Genomic DNA, 21,003 nt, shown 5'->3' with positions numbered 1-21,003 from the left:
GTTTAAGTCTTTAATCCATTTTGAGTTGATTTTTGTATATGGTGTAAGGGAGTGTTCTAGCTTCATTGTTTTACATGCTGCTGTCCAGTTTTCCCAACACCACTTGCTGAAGAGACTGTCTTTATTCCAATGTATATTCTTGCCTCCTTTGTCAAAGATTAGTTGACCAAAAGTTTGTGGGTTCATTTCTGGGCTCTCTATTCTGTTCCATTGGTCTATATGCCTGTTTTGGTACCAATACCATGCTGTCTTGATGACTGTAGCTCTATAGTATTGTCTGAAGTCTGGGAGAGTTATTCCTCCAGCCTCTTTCTTTCTCTTCAGTAATGCTTTGGCAATTCTAGGTCTTTGATGGTTCCATATGAATTTTATTATGATTTTTTCTAGTTCTGTGAAATATGTCCTGGGTAATTGGATAGGGATTGCATTAAATCTGTAGATTGCCTTGGGCAGTGTGACCATTTTAACAATATTGATTCTTCCAATCCAAGAGCATGGAATATCTTTCCATTTTTTAAAGTCTTCTTTAATTTCCTTCATCAATGGTTTATAGTTTTCTGTGTATAATTCTTTCACCTCCTTGGTTAGATTTATTCCCAGATATTTTATTACTTTGGGTGCTATTTTAAAGGGGATTGTTTCTTTACTTTCTTCTTCCATTGATTTATCGTTAGTGTAAAGAAATGCAACTGATTTTTGAACGTTAATTTTGTAACCTGCTACCTTGCTGAATTCTTCAATCAGCTCTAGTAGCTTTTGTGTGGACCTTTTAGGGTTTTCTATATATAGTAACATGTCATCAGCATATAATGACACTTTTACCTCTTCTTTTCCAATTTGGATCCCTTTTATTTCTTTCTCTTGCCTGACTGCTGTGGCTAGGACTTCCAGGACTACGTTGAATAGGAGTGGTGATAGTGGGCATCCTTGTCTTGTCCCAGATTTTAGTGGGAAGCTTTTGAGTTTTTCACCATTGAGTACTATGCTGGCTGTAGGTTTGTCATATATAGCTTTTATTATGTTGAGATATGTTCCCTCTATATCCACTTTGGCGAGAGTTTTTATCATAAATGGGTGTTGAATTTTATCAAATGCTTTTTCTGCATCGATGGAGATGATCATGTGGTTTTTGTCCTTTCTCTTGTTGATGTGATGTATTACACTGATTGATTTGCGTATGTTGAACCAGCCTTGTGTCCCTGGGATGAACCCCACTTGGTCATGATGTATAATCTTTTTTATGTGTTGTTGGATTCTATTTGCTAAAATTTTGGTGAGGATTTTGGCGTCTATGTTCATCAGTGATATTGGCCTATAATTCTCTTTTTTTGTAGTGTCTTTGCCTGGTTTTGGTATCAGGGTGATGGTGGCTTCATAGAATGAGTTTGGGAGTATTCCCTCCTTTTCAATCGTCTGGAAGAGTTTGAGAAGGACTGGTATGAGTTCTTCTTTGTATGTTTGGTAGAATTCCCCGGTGAAGCCGTCCGGTCCTGGACTTTTATTTGTAGGGAGGTTTTTAATTGCTATTTCTATTTCCTTTCTAGTGATCGGATTGTTCAAGTGTTCATATTCTTCTTGATTCAGTTTTGGTGGACAGTATGTTTCCAGAAACTTATCCATCTCCTCTAGGTTATCCAGTTTGGTTCCATATAGTTTTTCATAATATTCTCGTATGATATTCTGTATTTCTATTTTGTTTTTTGTAATTTCTCCATTTTCCTTTCTTATTTTGCTAATTTGTGCTCTCTCTTTTTTCCTCTTTGTGAGTTTGGCCAGAGGTTTGTCGATTTTATTTACTTTTTCAAAAAACCAGCTTTTGGTTTGGTTGATTTTTTCTATGGTCTTGTTAATCTCTATTGTATTTAATTCCTCTCTGATCTTTATTATTTCCTTCCTTCTGCTGCTTTTTGGGGCTTTTTGTTCTTCTTTTTCTAATTCATTCAGGTGGTGGGTTAAATTGTTTATTTGAGATTGTTCTTCTTTTTTGAGGAAGGCCTGTATCGCTATAAACTTCCCTCTTAGCACTGCCTTTGCTGTGTCCCATACGTTTTGAGTGGTTGTGCTTTCATTATCATTTGTCTCAAGGCATTTTTTAATTTCAGCTTTGATTTCCTCATTGATCCATTGTTTTTTCAATAACATATGGTTTAATCTCCATGCTTTCCTTTTTTTCTCGTTTGTTTCTCTGTTGTTGATTTCCAGTTTCATGGCATTGTGGTCAGTAAAGATGCTTGAGATAATTTCTATCTTCTTAAAATTGTTGAGGTTTCTTTTGTGCCCAAGTACATGATCGATCCTGGAAAATGTTCCATGTGCACTTGAAAAGAATGTATATCCTATTTTTTGGGGGTGTAATGCTCTGAAAATATCCACCAAATCTAGTTTTTCTATTGCAGTATTTAATTTCTCTGTTGCCTTGTTTATTTTCTGTCTGGAAGATCTGTCTAGTGATGTTAATGCAGTGTTAAAATCTCCAACTATGATTGTATTCCCATCAATATCCCCCTTTATCTCTGTTAGTAATTCTTGTATGTACTCAGGTGCTCCTATATTGGGTGCATATATATTAACGAGTGTGATATCCTCATCTTGTATCACTCCTTTAATCATTATAAAATGTCCTTCTTTATCTTTCTTTATGGCCTTTGTTTTAAAGTCTATTTTGTCTGAAATCAGTACTGCAACACCTGCTTTTTTGGCTTTTCCATTTGCATGGAATATCCTTTTCCATCCTTTCACTCTCAATCTATATGTGTCCTTCTCCCTAAAGTGGGTCTCTTGTATGCAGCATATTGAAGGTTCTTGCTTTATTATCCAGTCTGCCACTCTGTGTCTTTTGACTGGAGCATTTAGTTCATTAACATTTACAGTAATTAATGATAGATGTGTGTTTATTGCCATTTTGAACTTATCTTTGCAGTTGAACTGGTATATCCTCTTTGTTCCTTTCTTCTTCCTTTTGTGGTTTGGTAATTTTCCTTTGTATTATCATGGATTTTATTTAATTTTTGTGACTCCTTTGTAAATTTTTGGCTTGTGGTTACCCTTTTTTGTAAATCTATTAACCCATTACTATAACTGTTTTTATTAAACTGATAGTAACATGATCTCAAACCCATCCTACTCTTAAAAAAATTTAAAGAGGAAAGAAAAAGATATTCTATATTTCCCTGCCTCCCTCTCCCACTCTCAGTGATTTGTATGTCTTCTTTTATAATTTCATGTTTACTTTATTTGTAATTCATGAGTTATCACCTTTCCAGTTGTGAGTTTCTCATTTCTGTAGCATCCTGCTGCTTTTCTATTTAGAATAGCCCTTTCAATATTTCTTTTAGCATGGGTTTAGTGTTGCTAAACTCCTGCAGCTTTTTTTTGTCTGTGAAACTCTTTATTTCTCCTTCTATCCTCAGGGATAGCCTTGCTGGATAAAGGATCCTAGGCTGCATCTTTTTTTCATTCAGGGCTTTGAATGTATCTTGCCACTCCCTTCTGGCCTGTAGTGTTTGTGTAGAGAAATCAGCTGAGAGCCTTATGGGGGTTCCCTTGTAACTTACTCTTTGCTTTTCTCTTGCTGCCTTTAGAATCATTTCTTTATCCTTGACTCTGGCCATCTTGATAATGGTATGTCTTGGTGTGGGTCTATTTGGGTTCTTCCTGTTTGGGACCCTCTGAGCTTCCTGTACTTGGATATCTGATTCCTTCTTTAAGTTTGGGAAGTTTTCAGTCATGATTTCTTCAAAAACCTTTTCAATCCCCTTTGATCTTTCTTCTCCTTCTGGGACCCCTATTATGCGAAGATAGGGACGCTTTATATTATCCCATAGGTCCCTTATGCTATTTTCATTATTTCTTATTTGCCTCTCTTGTAGTTCTTCTGAATGGGTGCTTTCTATTGCCCTGTCTTCTAGATCACTAATTCGTTCCTCTGCATTATCTAGTCGGCTTTGCACAGCTGTTAGATCATTCCTCATCTCTGTCAATGAGTTTACCCATTCTACTTGGCTCTTCTTTATAGCTTCAATTTCATTTTTGACATATTTTATATCTGTAAACACTATCTCTTTTAATTCCTTCAGCAATTCGATCACTCTTTTTTTTAAATCTTGATCTAGTAGGCTATCGATGTCTATTTCGTTGATCTTTCTTTCAGGGGGTTTCTCTTGTTCTTTTAATTGGGAAAGGTTTTTCTGCTTCTTCATCTTGCTCGTACCTCTTTGGCACTGTGGTTTATGGAGTATCAGTTGTTTATTTTGGTCCTTAAGGATTTTATCTATCTAATGCCTATTTAGGAATAGAACTTAGGAAAAAAAGAAAAAAAAATAAGAGAGAATGAATTTTAAAAGAAGGGAGAAAGAAGGTTTGAAAACAGTGTATAATGAATAATAGAAGAGTGAGTTGAAGCAGAGTATTAATCGGGTTGAGACGTCCTTTTAAAACCTTTACAAAAAAAGGGGGGGAGATGAATAGATGTATTTGAAACCTGTGTCTAATCAATAGCAGGACATCAAAACCCAAGAGAAATAGAAATGAATTAAGAAGTAAAAATTAAGAGAGTAATACAAAATAGAACAGGTAAAAACAGATTTAAAAAAAAGGGGGGGGGGTTGGTTTGTCGGTGTTCTCCTGGAGTCTGTGTGCTTTTACTGTGAAGTCTTTCTGTCTTCGTCCTGTTTTGGAAGCTCAGCTTGCTGTTTTCAGAGGCCCTCCGTTGGCGCCCTCTTCTGTGCTGCTCCCAGCACCTGTCGGCAAGCGGATGGCGCCTCCTCCTAACACTGGGTCAGGTGCAGCTCTCTGCTGTGGGCGGGCGGGTCGCTGCCCCTCCGGATGCCGCAGTCAGATGTTGCAGACTGGCCGGGTAGGAGGGCGGGTCGTGCCCCCTCCCAGCACCTCGGTCAGGGGCTGTGTTCCTGCCCGAAAGGCGGGGGGGAGGGGCCGCTCTCGCTCTACCTGCGCCGCCACCTGTGGCTCCGCTGCTCTGTGCGGCTGCGCGCTCCGCCCTGGTCGGCGCTCCGCGGGTGGGCTCGGGGAAGACCGAGGGACAGCCTTGTCCCTGCTCCGAGCCAAAACCCAGCTCCCTGTTTGTCTTTGTGGAGCAAGTTCTCTGAGGGACCAGGATGGAAGGATCCTATCTGCCCCGGGCTGCAGGCCAGTCTCCGTCTGGCCTTTGAGGCTGCTAAGCCCTTCCGTGCGGATGCAGGTTTCGCCCCCGCCCCCGCCTGGGTGCTCAGAGCGGAGGATATGGCGGCTGTGCCTGAGCCCCGCCTGTCTTCCCCCGAAAACTTTCCGCGGGTTTTCAGAGATGGGGGTGTGCACCCTTCCCCCGGGAGCACCTCAACCTTGCTGTTTTATGGAGGGCCCAGGTTGTTCTGCCCTGTGCACCCACAGCCACGGCGCGCAGCCCCTTGCGTTCCCCCGGGCCTGCCTCCGTGCAGCCGCTTCCGTCCTCCGCCCGGCTTGGGCAGCCTGGCCCTGCCCGCCGCCGCCGCCGGCCGCGTCTCAGGCTGGGTGTCGGGGGGGGGGGGGGGGATGCTCTGTGCCCGTTTAACTTAGTTCTGTTAGTCAAGGGCTGGTCTGTACAGATCCGAGCCTCGGAGGCTCCCCCTCAGTCCTGCTGGCCTCTCAGTTGGAGAGGGGAGACCCAGCGAGCGAGCGCCAGTCCTCCTTTGCTGCTCCCTCCCCGCGGGACCCATCCGGCGCTGCTTTGCCTTTTGTTCTTTCTTTTTTCCTTTTCTCCTACCAGATTTTTGGCGTCTTTATCTTTTGAAGAGGGCGATGTTCTGTCGGAGTTCCGCAGGTGCTCTGGTTGGCTGAGTGGGTCAGTAGATGTGGGTCTTGGTGTATTTGTGGGAGAGGGTGACCTGCGAATGTCCTTCTACTCCGCCATCTTCTCCATCTCCCCAGTACCTCCATTTAAACAAACAAACCACCTAATTCCACCCCCTCTAAAAAAAAAATCATCAGTGGAGAAAGTTATCGGGTGTAAAGTCACCAGCAAGGGCATGAGCAAAAGTGCAAAAAGCTACAGTTTTTTGCTTGTTTGTTTTGAATCACCCTTGAACCTCAATTCATGGGCATACCAGCCACTTTTAGAGCATTTGCGTCTGCTAAAATTGTACCAAGCACTGTCTTAGTCATCCAGACACATCCTGTCCTGTCATTGTGTTTCTGTGAGGACAAAATGAGAGAACCTATTACTGTGTAAAATGAAAAGCTCTGAGACGTGACAAAGGTGAACTGCTCCTTTGACAGAGTCTTCAGGCAGCTTTCTTGGCTTTCTCTTGTCTTTGCCCCAGACCTTCACCTGCGACCTGTCTGTAGATCTGTCACTGCATCCCTGCTCCTAGGGCACTGCTTACAGAACGAGGGAATTAGGTGCATTTAGGACCCAGTGGAGTTGGGCCCGAGTGCGCCAGGTAAGGATGGATGCGTCCTAATTGCAGGAAAGCCCTCATTTCTACACCTGAACAAGTAAGTGTCAGAAGGAAGTTCATTCATGGGAGGGTCAGGGCAGGCCAGGGCCCCACAAGGATTAAAGACTGTAAAATAGTACTGGGGGATAATTTCATGATGCCTACGATGACATGAGGACTTCTGGTAGGGAAACACGTGGCAGTTAAGCAGAGGCGTTAGGAGAAAGGAGGTCAGAAAAGCAGAATTCTGTGGCTGCAGAGGCTTCCAGGACAGCCGGTTAACAGTACCAGCGATATCTGGCACAGGTGTGGGGGTAGCAGAGACCAAAAAAAAAAAAAAAAATACAGCCAGCATTTCCAAGTGCTTACTATGAGTCAGGCATTGTTCCAAATGCTTTCTACAAAGGAATTCATTTCTTGCTCATAACTGGCTTATAAATTATTTTAAGCTCGTTTTACAGATGAAAATGCCAAGCCATAGGCAGTGAATATCCCGGCCAGGTGCAGACAGGACTAAAGCCGCACATCTGTTATCTCTGTTCTTGAACAATGCACTGCGTGTCCGCTCAGCCCAGAGTCTCAGTCTCCTTGTCTACCACCTCCTCCACGAGTGACGGCACGATCCGGCACCAGAGTGGGCAGAGGTAGAGGCGGGCAGGTGACTGACAGCCAGAGGACGTGGGGAGCTAGATTCATGGAAGAAAAAAAAAAAAATGCCTGTCTCTAGAAAGATCAGTTTTAGGGTTCCTTTTCCTGGCCTGGAGGCTCAGAATCGGGGAGACAGGTTATCTGCAGCGGAGAGTAGGTTGTGCATCTAGGCTGCCTCGATCCTGAGCTGCAGGATTTTAGCCTTGGGATTGCTTCACTGCATCCTAAACTTAGGGGCAGGGCTGAGCCCGTGGGAACATTCCAGCTGTGAGTTCTGGAGGGCGGTGTGCCAAGCAAGGCATAGCAATTAACTAGCAAGCACTTACCTGTCATGTGTTAGGACCTGTTTGGGGTGCCAGGAATTCACAGGGGAGCAAGATCGTTCCTGCCTTGGGATTGTTCCCAAATGAGGCACTGCTTACTATTTCGTCTGCACCTGGGCTGGCACCACGCCTAATGTTGCCTCTTTTTTAATCACAAGAATAGAAATCATCATTGATATCATCATTTTCCGAGACAAACTTTCCCATGATAATTTCCATGGCAGTTTTAATAAAGCCCAAATGGAAATTCAATTTATTAAAAACACACCCTTTTTTCATTTCCTCATTTTCTATTTAATTGGAACATTAATATGAGTCTGAGAATAGAAAAAAAATTAGATTAACAGCTTAAAACAAATCTCTTCAGTGCGAGTGAAATTTGTGCGAAGAGTTACACGCCATGTATTTCTCATCCTTGGTCCACGGGGAGCCTAGTCTGGCGGCGCACGGTGCCTCCGGGGAACTCACCCAGCACCATGGGAGCCAAGCTTTCATGCTGGTCAGAATCGAATTCCGGTGTGTGCAGACCCTTTTAAAGGGAAATGTTTTCACAGACCCTGTGATACAGAATTAGACTATTATATCCTCATAAAGACACACAGAACTAGGTCTAAACTCCTTATGCTTTTAATTCATACTGCTTTGAAGTCAAAACAAATTAACGAGCTAAAACCAGACAAATTACAAAAGCAAAAATAATTCAAATCGCCAAGAGTAATTTTGCTGAAACTAAATTGCCACTTGCATTAGGGCTGTGGTGTGGACTGGTCCTTTCCTATTCTGTTGGACTGAAGTCAATTTTTTCACCACTTTTTGCACTGCTTCTGAACCTTCATCCCCACAGTTCACACTGATGTCATTTAGAGTTCACACGGCAGGAGCTGATCATTTGCCTACTAAATCTGCCTTTGTTCTTTTCTCATCCGCCTGGGACAGTGAAAGCAGCCCTATTTGACTGGTGACAACTCATTTGTAAATATAATTGCAAACTTGGACACTGGAACCGTGAGAAAGGATCTGAAAATAAAGCAACTGTGCCGATAATTCAGAACATGCTATTTTAGATTTTTAAATGATTATCGATGATATTAAAATTTTTTCTGAAGCCTTACAGGGAACTTCAAGTCCTCTGAGAACCTTCTGTTGAACTTCTGTTTATAAAAATTAATCCTAAAATGACCACAACAGGAAGGTTTGGGACAGGACAGGTTGAAGGTCCCATCTACACTGGCACTTGGTCCCACTGTTAGCCTCAAATTTGTGAGGATTTACCCCCAGTTTCTTAGCTGTCCCTTCACAACCACCTCTTTATAATGGTGCTTTAAGAAAGAAGTCCGCTGAAGGAAAACATCACTGAACGTTATGTGATCTGCAAGGAGCGCAGTAATGGCCACGTGCCTAACAATTTATGGTTTACAAAGCACATTCATGTACGTTTCTTCTTAGTATCCACAGTTAAGACTGAGGATGCAGTATTTTAATTTGAATTTTAAGGAAGAGAAAACTGATGCAAAGAGAAGGTGATTCACTCAGTGGTATCCACCTAGTAAGTGGCTGAGCAAGGACTCCATCGTCCGTGACAAATTCCGCGTACCTTCACTGTGCTGGGCTCACGTCTGGGGTGGGAACTGTGAGTCCCACAGGACTTGGGAGATTCAGTCTTGTAGTGTCTGCTGTGAGAGTATTTTAATTTCCAAGATCTCTCTTTCTCTTCTCTCCCCTCCTCTTGTAGAGGACTGTTTTAGCCTCTGAAATAATTTAAGCCAGTTTTTGGTTTGCTATATTCAGTGAAGAAAACCAGCTGAGTTTAGATTTCTTCCTCTTTCTTAGTCACTGAATTTTTTTTCGTATAAATAAAGTGTTTTATGTATTATAAGATGTATTTCATAGAAAATGCCTATCTTATACGGAAATTGAGGGTTACGGTTTTGTAATTTGAACTTGATAATATCGGACCTGGGTTTGAGATTACATGAATTCCACGGACCTGAATTCTGGCGTATTTTCTATCACCATAACTGCATAGCTTAAAGACTTAAAAAGAGTCACTCTCTCCAGCCTCACTTTTCTCCTCTGTAAAAACTGGGTTTGAATTAGTTAATGGCCAATGGCCTTTTCAGGTCTAACAGCCTCTTTTATATTCGCCCCAAACTGCTAATCTAAAAATGTCAAGTATAAAACTTCCAAAACACAATGATTTAGTGTAAATACCTTGTATAGCTTATATTTTTGTGCTTACTAAAAAGGACTACAATCTTAAATGAATTAAAGGATCCCTAACTAGGTAAATGATGGTTTGTTAGACAGGGTCATAGTTTTTCATTTAATTTTTAAAGTTATAAATTGAATTTGTTTAATAATGACTCATGTGATTAAATATATATTATATATGGATCGTATAGATGATTTATATTGCATAGGCCTCGTGTGATTTTAGGTCCATTAATTCCTTTTAAAGCCTAGTTGTGTTTTTAGATCCTTAGTTATTCCAATATCTAAGGACGCTGTACTCCCAAATATAGGCCCAAGAACCTCTGAAACAGGATTCAAACCCATTCACATCTGAAAGTTTCTTCAGAAACTGTCACTTTATTTTTACCAGAGAGCTCTGTGATTCTTCAAAGCCTGTGATTCCATTCAGCCGAGGGCAGCTCAGTGGGAAGCGCTTGCTGTCTCGATGGCAGTCTCTCTCACTACACTGCCTCGAATCTGAATACCTGCATTTCATTAGAGCAGTCAGCCCTGCCCTTGTGTACGCCTGGTGGTTCAGCGTGCGGAGGGTGAGATGCCTGAGCACTCAGCGAGAACTTACGATCTTGTGAGTCATGGGGGTTTCTCAGAACTTCTAATTCTCCAAAGTCCTTAATTTGAAGAGACAGTTCACTAAGGCTTTAAACAGGTTCCCATGACCTCGCCATCTGCTTGCATTAAAACAAGGTAAATCGCTCACTCTGCCTCCACTTTCTCCAAATACGCCTCCATCACCTGGAAGACACACGATTCTGACCCCCCTCCAGCTTTTCCTAAAGAATCCATCGCACACGAGGATTGATGCAGGGGCCGTGGGGCCGTACCGACTCCTACACTGAGTTCAAAGAGCTTTCCCTGCGCGCTTGCATTTCTCCTAAAGCAGGTACCCAGCCTGTGGCCAGTGAACTCAGACTTTCCATTGTTTGTCCAAACATTCCTCACTGCTCAATGTGTGGATCTGTCTTATTATTAAGGTAAATATTTTTGCTGAAAATACCTGGCACGCTCGTCTGTCCTTCCAGATCATGGTGTACCCAGAACTCAATGGTGTTATTGTTGGCTTAGTTACCTGTCTCTTCTAGGAGACGCTGATCTTTCTGAGGACAGTAGCTTTGTCATATTCATTTTTATGTCCTGCAGCTTCTCGTATAGCTCACGTGGTTGGCTGACTCCCCTACTGGTCTGTTGATGAGATCCCGCGAGGGACCGTCCTTACCCTCCCATCTTATATGAGGGAGGCCAAGTGCTTTGAACTAAGGGTTCTAAACTAGTAAATTGCCCCAATGGGATTAACCCCAGATATCCTGGCAACCGAGTTATTTATACTACAACATTTATTTATACTATACTATGCAATCCCGAAAAGAGAAGCATAGGTGGGAGGAAATAAACTTGAAGCTGGGACTTAACAAACTGGTAAAACTGAGAACATTTCCAGCAGCTTGGAAAGATGGAAGAAAATCCCAGAGAGTAAAAACTGTGAGGGGTAGGGAGCTGGGGTGGAACTTGGATGTGGACTGGGTACATGTAGGAGTGAATGATTCACTCTGCTTAATTGGAGTTAAAGTCTAAGCTGGGAAAGAGTGGAAATAAAAGTAGTTGGGCAGATTTGGGTCTGATTTGGAAGGGTCCTGAATGCAAGCTGGTAGTGCCTAAAATCGGTATAAAACAATTATAAATTATAATCTTTTGTGACGATCTTTTATATTTGGATTATACTCATTGACATTTAAAATGCTCTTACAGATATTATATGTTTTCACCTTTTTAATTACCTTAGGAGGTAGGAAAGTGCTAGATGGTTTCCTGAAGCTGGAGCCTCTATGTGATGTCAAGTTGCACCATCCTGCATGGTGCCTGTCCTTCATCTGACTGTAGAAGGAACTAGAATCTCTTGGAACATGTTATGTAGTTTTGAATGTTTGCCCCTAAAATTGACATACTTTTTCCAAAGTGTCCATAGAAGAAAAAGAATCTACATTAAGGGATATACTTTCAGACAATATGATAATATGTTCATGTTTACCTTTTAGTCCCAAAGCTAATTGTTGAACATGGCTTTGTCCATTATGACTCATCAGTGACCCACGGCTGGATTTTGTGATCTTTGTCCCTTCAGGTGCCAAGTGGGGCTTTGCTGGGCTCACCTTCCTTCATGCTTGGTGGTCAGCTAGTCACTCAGTGAGCATGGAGACTGTTCAGAGTACACTGAAGCGTCAGACACAGTCCCTGCAGGAAAACAGACAAGTTACGAAAGGACACAGCATTTTTCTGTATTTTCTAGTAAAAGGTAGTAAGTTACTCAAACTAATAGTCTCAGGCAGAGAAACTGTAAACAAAAATATGAGAGTTTGTTAACTTTAGTTTCCTGCTCAAATATGTGTTCTGTGTTTTAGCATATTTCCTAGACATGTATTAGATTTGTACACACAAACACATATAAACCGACACCTCCTACACCATGTATACATGTGTTTCAAAACACAGAATAGCCATGCAGAACATTCTTAAACTCAGTGAACTCCACTCTTGCTGGAGGGCAAAATGTTTGCCTTGACAACTAATACACACACACGCACTCACACATAATGCACACCCATACAGACGTATGTTAATACCTGGGCTGTAGAAATTCCCACCTTAAAAGATTAAACAATATTGAAATACTTAGAACTTTCTATCAACCAGGTGGATATCAGAACTATAAACAAACATCTTTACTTTTAGGAAAGTCAGAGGGAAAATAACTGGATACTTTTTCTTCATAGCGACTCAAACAACTACTAAAATAATTAGAATGAACATTTCCTTTGTCTGACTTGCATTCGTTTGGGAGGAGTAACGTACATCCCACACTTCCTAATCATCAGTGTTAATAAAACATGCATCTTCTACTTTGCCCCCTTGGACAAGCAACGGACTGACAGCTGAGGGTTAGAAAGAGAAGTATGTGGGCTCAAATATTTAGTATCAGTCAGTGTTAACAGAACTCAGAAATCATTAATTCATCTATTCAACAAACATTTACTGAGCTCAAGTCCAGGCAAACAGAACCAATGTTAGGGAGTAAGGATAAAATACGCATGATACAAACTGCATATTCCAAACATAGCCACAACACTCTTTCCCATCTCCGGTGCTTTTCCAGAATGTTCCCTCTCCCCTCTCAAGAGACAGAATGTACACCCTCCCTTCTTGCACTTAGGCTTTTGTGACTGAATTAACTAACAGAATGGAGCTGCTCTGACTTCTCAGACGAGGGTCATAAAAGCAACGCAGCTCCCAGGTCCCTTAGGACACTTGCCTTGGGAATGCTGACCTGCCATTTAAGAAGACTGCAGCTGCCATCTTGTGAGGAAGCCCACACTAACTCATGGGGAGGAAACACAGAGCTTCTGAGAGAACATGAAGAGAAGAGATGCCCGGTTAGCCCTCAGCTGCCTTAGCACCACTCCCAGCTCCAGCCACTGTCCACCTAGGACTACATGAAACGCCATGCCAAAACTGCCCAGCCAAGCAATCCCCAAATTCCTGAGCTCCAGAAATCATGAGAGATACATGACTGTTGTTGGTTTAAGAAATTTTGAAGGAGGGGTGGTGGTTACACAGTAGTAGATATCCAGAACAGAGCACAGAGAATACTGCCCGTAACAACTTTTAATTTAGTGAGAAATATCGCTCAATAATTTTCATAAATTACATAATAAATTATACAAACAATTGTACAGGAGAGAGTTATAAGGGCTAACATCAAAAGCCTCATAAAGGAACTGGTGGATGGGCTTAAGGGTGAAATTTGGACATGCAGAGGTGAGAGAATTCCAGGTAAAAGGAACAAGTCACCCACACATGTGTAACTAGTTCAGGACATAAACTTGCACATTTCTCAGTTACAGTGACCAGTTCAAACTGTATGGGACAAGATTAGCATTTCTATGACATCTTTTGTCATTTCGTCTTACGGCAAAATCTACCCTGTATGTTTGCATCCAATTTAGAATTCCTATCTGTTTGACCTGATACACATTATTTTGAGAGTTGCTGGGATTTGTGGCATCCCCTGTCTATATCAAAACCACACAGTCAGAGCACCTACTGTGATCCGGACCCTCTGGCAGGCTTTGGGGAAAAAAAGAAAAATGAGATATTGTCCTGGTCCTAACACTCACAGTGGCAGTGCAGGGTATGGGGCATCATAAGAAAGGTGAGTTGAGAGACCACTCAGGGCGTGACTCGGGGGAGTTGACAGCCATGCCTGAGGGCGTCGGGGGGGAAGGCTTGCAGAGGAAGCAAGGTTTTTAACTAAAACATTAAGGATTTATTTGTGCCAGGCAGAAAGAAAGAAAGAATTCCAGGCACAGGAGACAAAGAAAAATGGCTCCCAAACATGAAACATGGTGTGTTTAGGGGAACTGCCAAGAGTTCCGTACGCCCAGAGTGCAAGATGTAAGTGGGGAGACTGAGAGATAAGACTGGAGAAGGAGGCTGGAGCCAGCCTGCTGTGGACTTTGGACTCCATCCCAAAGGTGACAGGGAGAATCTTTGAAAGGTCACACGTTATTGAGTCTACATGTTCAATTTGTAATTATTCCTCACACAGCCTTTTTCTCTGTGTATGGTTTCTGGGGCTAGAATACATTCTTTGATGAAACACCATCTCACTTTTTCCTACTTTAAAATTGTCATCCATCTCCCCAGTGGCTAGTATTCACCCTAATGTTTGGACCTAATGTAGCCTGAAAGGAAGGCCACCTTACAGGAATCAAAGGCAATCTACCCCAAAGTGTTTTCCACTCCCTGTTCTTTCTGGAAATGTGGTTTCTCATGCCGTGAAACTTGCATGATGCCACTAATTGTAGTCATTTATGGACTGTGGCTCTGTCAGACCCATTCAATCTCCTAGAGATGGATTAATTACAACTTGAGGACCCCCAAACCCCCATATTAAGACCACATTATTAACCTATTCCCACTGTCAGGAAATCTAGTAGTAAATAATTCAAGATAAATACGATCCCAGCGGGGAACTGGCAAGTGCCTACATTTCATGACCCGTGACATCCCTTGTGACAGATGATGCTGTGCCGTTGAAACCATGGGTTCCTTAATGAGCCCTCACATTGGCATTGCCCCCTCTGGTTCAGCTTATCTGATCTGCCGGAAGCCTTGTCACTCATCATCCTCGTGATGAAGGACAATTCCTCCAGAAAACCCATTCCCATATTTCTTCACTTCTGTAAGGCGGACGGTACTCTAAATGCTTCATGATTTTTTTTTTTTCCATTTAGGTCTTTTAGAGTTCCCAGAAGACACTTTAAATTTAGCCATCATTGTTGAGTGAAGATTTTTGGTTTTTGGTTTTATTCAGTTAGAAAAAGATCTTTCCTGGGTAGTTAATAATTCTGGCTATCTATTGTATGGTGAACAGTGAAGCTATGGCTCTGGTCTCAAGGAGTTTATAGTATTGCTCTGAAAAGAGCAACATTAAAAATCACTTATAAAATAAGTAAGTTCATAACTGTACAGCACAGGGAACTATATTCAATATCACGTAGTAACTTATGGTGAAAAAGAATATGAAAATGAATATGTCATGGCTTCATGTATGACTGAAGCCTTATGCTATACACCAGAAATTGACATATTGTAAACTGACTATATTTCAATTAAAAAATATATACACAAAAATTACAGTATTTTTTTTCATCTAAGTATAGTCAGTTATAATGTGTTAATCTCTGGTATACAGCATACTGTCCCAGTTGTACATATACATACATATATTCATTTCCATATTCTAAAAATTACAGCATGGTGGCACTGACAACACGTTTTCCCACACATGTCCTTTGAACACTTTTGGATGGCAATGTTTCTTGGGCACACCAGCTGGCTTGGGGTATATTCTGTTCTGAGGGCCGATGATTTGGTTTTCCCAAATTTCTGCACCAGACTTTGCCCCGATGCCTTTCTCCAGGGCGAGTACCTTCAATATATTTGGTTCTCTGTGAAGTACTGGTAACCTGATTTCACCAATGAAAAAATTGAAGTTTAGAGACATTTGGTGACTTGCCCCCAGGTTACAGGTCTGGCCAGTGGAATTGCTCAGCCCACAATCCTGGGCTGTCTGACTTGAAAGGTCTGTCTCTTATTCACTTATTTCCCTTGTTCACTGCTCTAAGTAAGTTACCTTAGCTACCTGCTTAAAATAATTTCTGGAAGTTTCCTTCTGCTTAGGATCTTAACAATATGACAAAGGGATTGCTTGGCGCTTACAAAGTTATATCATGTAGCTCAGTTATTTCAGTGTAAGTAGTACAGAGGACTGATATTAGCTACAGTCATCTGTCCTTTGAGACCGTGATAACATTGATCCAATTTTCTGCTTGCACTCATCTCTCATGTCCCATGTCTGCTTTCTCCCTACCCACCCAGGGGTGGCATGCAATTTGTGCTCTATGAATTCTCTTAGAGATGGTTGTGTGTATAAAACAGACTATAAACATAACAATTTGGGGGGCAGTGATTGGGTTTGAATTTGTAGCAGTGCAGACAACATAAAAAATATGCATACCATAAAATTAAATATATAAATTTCATTACAGGAAGAATATAGTAGCTAGAGTTCATCATTAACAGTACAGAAGGAGAGTAAAGCTCAGAGTTGCCTTTCACTCTGTATCATGTGTTCTGTCTTTAATATGGCCTCTGTCAGATGCCTGTCTTTCTGACATCTTGGCACTTGAAGATGCTTTCTCTTTCTGCCTCTCTCAGAGCACAAGGGCCCAGCCATTCTCAGGCCCAGTACTCCCCTTGTAGCTCAGTCCCCCTCATTTTGTTCAGAGGACTTAGTTTTCCATTTCCTCGAAGTGGCCCACGCATGTTCTCCAAAGCCAAAGGCCACCTGCCTCTTTACTCCTCTTTCGGCAGCCTGGTGAACCCGCGAGTACTTAAGTTTTATCTTTTCTTCCCCTCGGAATCCTCATCAGTATAAAGATAGAAAATTGGCCATTTTCTTTCCTTACTGTTCATACGCTGACCCCCAAAACATTCAAAAGGGGAAGCTTCTACAGTTGGATCTGGGTTCATACATCTACTTGAAATGTTCTTCCCGCCACATACTCACATAGTACACAGACCCACAACATCCATCTGTTTTCAAATAGCTCCTCACTAAGGAGTGGAGGGGAACACGAAGAAAACCCTTTTTCACTTCATCTCGGTCACTGTCCAACTCCACTGACTCTCTTCCATACTGCCCCTGCTCCGCGTTGGCTTGTGTACACTTATTTTAACTTTTTTTGGATCATCTGAAGAAAATATTTAGTCTTTTTAGCTTAGCTGAGGGTGTGGCTGAGGTTCTGCATGACAGGATCGGGTGAGCATCAGACTCTGGACAGGGCTGGACAGTTGAGCGCCAGTTTAACTCATGTTAAGGGCAACTGTGGACGAGCATGTACTCTACGCTTCAGTCTTCTCATGGTAAAACAGGGAAACAAGCAATAATTACTGTGAAGACGGGAACTGAAATTATTCTAAGAGAAGACTTGAACATGGTGCCTGGCACATGGAAAGCTCTCAACGTATGCAAGTCCCTAATCTCATTACTATTTCTATTCTTTCCAAAAAGAACTGTGAATATTGGTTTCTGATTATTTTTTTAACTGAAATACAGTCAGTTGCGACATGTCAGTTTCTGCTGTACAGAATAATGTCTCTAATTAATTTTTCTTACTTTAGGAGTCAAGTCTCCCCTTTGGAAAGACCCATACGTAGCTCCCTGTTTCTTCTTTGCAAGTTCTGTGCTCCAACCTGCTGCTTGTATGTTCTGTGCTGAAAGAGGGATTTATTCTCTTTTAGACAGAAATGAACTCTCTTTGGGCATAAAATGGATGCCTTGGCCCTTCTTGTACAATAATAGTTAAATCAAACATTCTCTTCCAAACTTCACCTGCCCAGTGTTGTAGCTTTAGGTTTAATCTCAGGTTAATTATTTTTGCCTGGCATTGTGTTTGCTACCTTAGTTCATATGACCCTACCTTTTAAAGGATGAACTGAAGACTGGAGAGGTTGAGTCGCATGTGTGGTACAGCCGTGTAACTAATAAACACCTCCCTAGAGTTTGAGCCACAGGAGGGTCCAAGACACGCTTGTTCCTTGAATAAGTCACTCAGCAATACTGACTGTGCAACGAGACAGTGATTAAATGCACGTTCAGAGAAGTTTTTAAATGGTAGGTCGGCACCATTATTAGGCTGAAGACTAAACCTTGTCCTTTTGTTTCCGGTAAAATCTTTATCCACCTGCAAAGCACTGTCCAGCCATTAGCAAGGAAGCGTGAAAATGTACTTAAGTTGATCTCCATGTGCCTTTGCCACCCCTCCCTATGACAGGGAGGTCCAGGGATGTTTTTCCCCCTGAACAGACAGGCGAAAACACAATGAATCATGTGCAATCCAAGGGAGAGAATGAGAACACTGCCGAGAGTTTCCAACATGGACTTGATGTAAAAACCAAAAACAACTCTTACTGACTTCAATTGGAAGACAGATTCTTCTTCCAGAAAGGCTGAGGGCTACTGCATGCAAAGGCTGTGCCAAGCTCTAAATTATTCCTCTTCAGAGCAGCTTTGGCACTTCAAAGCAATTCAGTTCGGGTCTCAGAGAAAAGGGCACCTGTGCGGTCACCTCAGTGTTCCTCATCACAGGTACCAAACTGCTCACAGGAGCTGCCACTTACTGAGGGACCAGAGCCGCCCAACTGTCCCAGGAGGAGGCCAGCTTGACTCAGCAGCTGAGATTCTAAAGTTCCCTGAATGGATCTCAGTTTGGTCCCTTCTATCCATCACTACTAACTGATCTTACTCGAGCCTCAATTTTTCTTCTTAATATTTCTTCTTTCTGCTCTCGCATCAGGCGAACAAGTCTCAGTCTGGGGTCTAGCCCGCATTCCATCACAACTGCCCAGCATTCTTGGTAACTATACGTCTGGTCATGTTAATTCTCTGCTCAGAATCCTTCAGCTCATCATATGGCATTCAAAGACCTCAATGTTTTTGGTCTCTTGTCTCCCTTTCCTATTGCATTTTCTTTCTCACGTTTTGTTTTCCATCAGTAGTGACATCTCTGTGCCTTTACACGTGCTGTTTTCTGTTTGGCACCCTTGTCCTCCCTCCTCCTGGTTGTTTAGTCATCAGCTCTTCCCAAATAAATACCTCTCCCCCTCTGCTGGGCTAAGGGTTGTTTTTCCCTGGTGAACACCGTATGCTTACCTTTCCAAAGGAGCATTTTCTCCTTCTGTGAAATCATCACTGGAGGCTAAACACAGATTCTGATATGGCTTAAATAAGCTGTTTTAAATTCAGATCCTTTCAGGCTTTAATCTTCAATAGATGCCCTGTGACCCAACATGTGAGAGTTTGTATTGTGGTTTAACACACGGTGGTTCTTTTTTTTTTTTAATTGAGGTACAGTTGACTTACAATATTACATTAGTTTTAGTTATACAATATAGACTTGATATTTTTAAAGATTACAAACCATACAAAGTTGTTATAAAATACTGACTATATTCCTTGTGCTGTACATCACATCCCTGTGACTTATTTATTTTATAGCTGGCAGTTTGTATTTCATAATCCCTTTCCCCTATTTCATCTCTCCTCCTACTCCTCTCCCTTCTGGCAACCACTAGTTTGTTTGTTGTATATTTGCTTCTGTTTTGTTATATTTGTTCCTTTTTTTTGGATTCTGTATATAAGTGAAAACATACAGTATTTGTCTTTCTCTGACTTTTTCATGAAGCATAATACTCTGCAGGTCTATATGTGTTGTCACATATGGTTAAGATTTCATTTTTTATGGCTGAGTAATATTCCATTATATATATATCTCCTACATCATCTTTATCCATTCATTTGCTGATGAGCACTTAGGTTGCTTCCATTATCTTGGCTATTGTAAATAATGCTGCAATAAACATTGTGTTGAATATACCTTTTCAAATTAATATTCAAATAATATTTTTATTTTCTTTACATATATACCCAGGAGTTTAAATGCTGGATCACATGGTAGTTCTACTTTTAATTTTTGAGGAATCACCATACTGTTTTCCATAGCAGCTGCACCAATTTACATTCCCATCAACAGTGTAGTAGGGTTTCCTTTTCTCCACATCCTCCCCAACATTTGTTATTTTTTGTCTTTTTGACTACTGTAATTCTGACAAGAGTGAGGTGTTATCTCACTGTGGTTTCTATTTGCATTTCCCTGATGATTGGTGATGTTGAGGTATTTTGATAGGGCGTGCACAGAATTTGTAGATTGCTTTGGTTAGTATGGACATTGCAGTGCTATTAATTCTTGTGATCCACGAGCATGGCATATCTTTCCACTTATTTGTGACATCTTCAGTTTCTTTTATCAGTGTCTTCTAGTTTTCAGAGTTTAGGTCTTTCACCTCCTTGGTTAAATTTATTCCTAAGTATTTTATTCTTTTTGATTTGATTCTAAGTGAGATTGTTTTCTTGATTTTGCTTTCTTATACTTCATTATTAATGTATAGAAATGTGACAGATTTCTGTATATTAATTTTGTATCCTGCAAATTTACTGAATTCATTCTAATAGTTTTTTGATAGAGTCTTTAGGTGGACTCTTTCTATATATAGTATAATATCTTCAAATAGTGAAGAGTTTTACTTCTAGCCTTCCAATTGGGATGGCTTTTATTCTTTTTCATTGTCTGACTTGTGGCTAGGAGTTCCAATATATATTAGCTAGGAGTTTGTCACAAATGGCCTTTATTATGTTGAGATATTTTCTATCTATACTTTGAGTTTTATCATGGTAGGGTGCTGAATTTTGTCAGATGCTTTTTCTGCATCTATTGAGATGATCACATTCTTTTTATCTTTTGTTTAATGTAATGCAGCATGTTGATTGATTTGTAGATGTTGAACCATCCCTTCATCCCTGAGATAAATCCCACTTGATCATGATGTCTGATCTTTTTAATGTATCGTTGAATTCAGTTTGCTAATATTTGTTGAGGATTTTTGCATCTATGTTCATCATCTGTGTCACCTGTAATTTTCATTTTTTTATGGTGTCTTTTCTGGCTTTGGTATTAGGGTAATGCTGGCCTTGTAGAATGAGTTTTAAAGTGTTGCCTCTTCTTTTTTGGAATAGTTTGAGAAGGATACATACTGACTCAGGTGTTTCGTAGAATTTTCTTGTGAAGCTGTCTGGTCCTGGGCTATTGCTTGTTAGGAGTTTCATGTTTAGTGATTAAATATCGTTACTAGTAACTGGTCTGTTCATGTTTTCTACTTCTTCCTGATTCAGTCTTGGATGATCATTTCTAGTTTTT

The 21,003-nt window shown here is 41.2% G+C and overlaps 2 long non-coding RNA genes across 2 annotated transcripts in view; one reads left to right on the top strand and one right to left on the bottom strand.

Moving 5' to 3' along the window:
- The window catches only part of LOC141573464 (uncharacterized), a 74,930-nt gene that overhangs the window by 34,006 nt on the left and 19,921 nt on the right, over nucleotides 1-21,003 (top strand). The window lies entirely within an intron of this gene.
- Nucleotides 7,570-21,003, bottom strand: part of LOC123614629 (uncharacterized) — a 60,062-nt gene continuing 46,628 nt past the window's right edge. Inside the window, exons 2-3 of the long non-coding RNA XR_006722061.2 lie at nucleotides 11,658-11,860; nucleotides 7,570-7,938 (exon numbers count right to left, since the gene is read on the bottom strand). This is a non-coding gene — a long non-coding RNA (uncharacterized LOC123614629). The remainder of the gene's footprint in view (nucleotides 7,939-11,657; nucleotides 11,861-21,003) is intronic.

Source organism: Camelus bactrianus, chromosome 15 (assembly GCF_048773025.1).
Source record: "Camelus bactrianus isolate YW-2024 breed Bactrian camel chromosome 15, ASM4877302v1, whole genome shotgun sequence".
Lineage (NCBI taxonomy): Eukaryota > Metazoa > Chordata > Mammalia > Artiodactyla > Camelidae > Camelus > Camelus bactrianus.
This window is presented reverse-complemented; position numbering and strand designations above follow the sequence as displayed.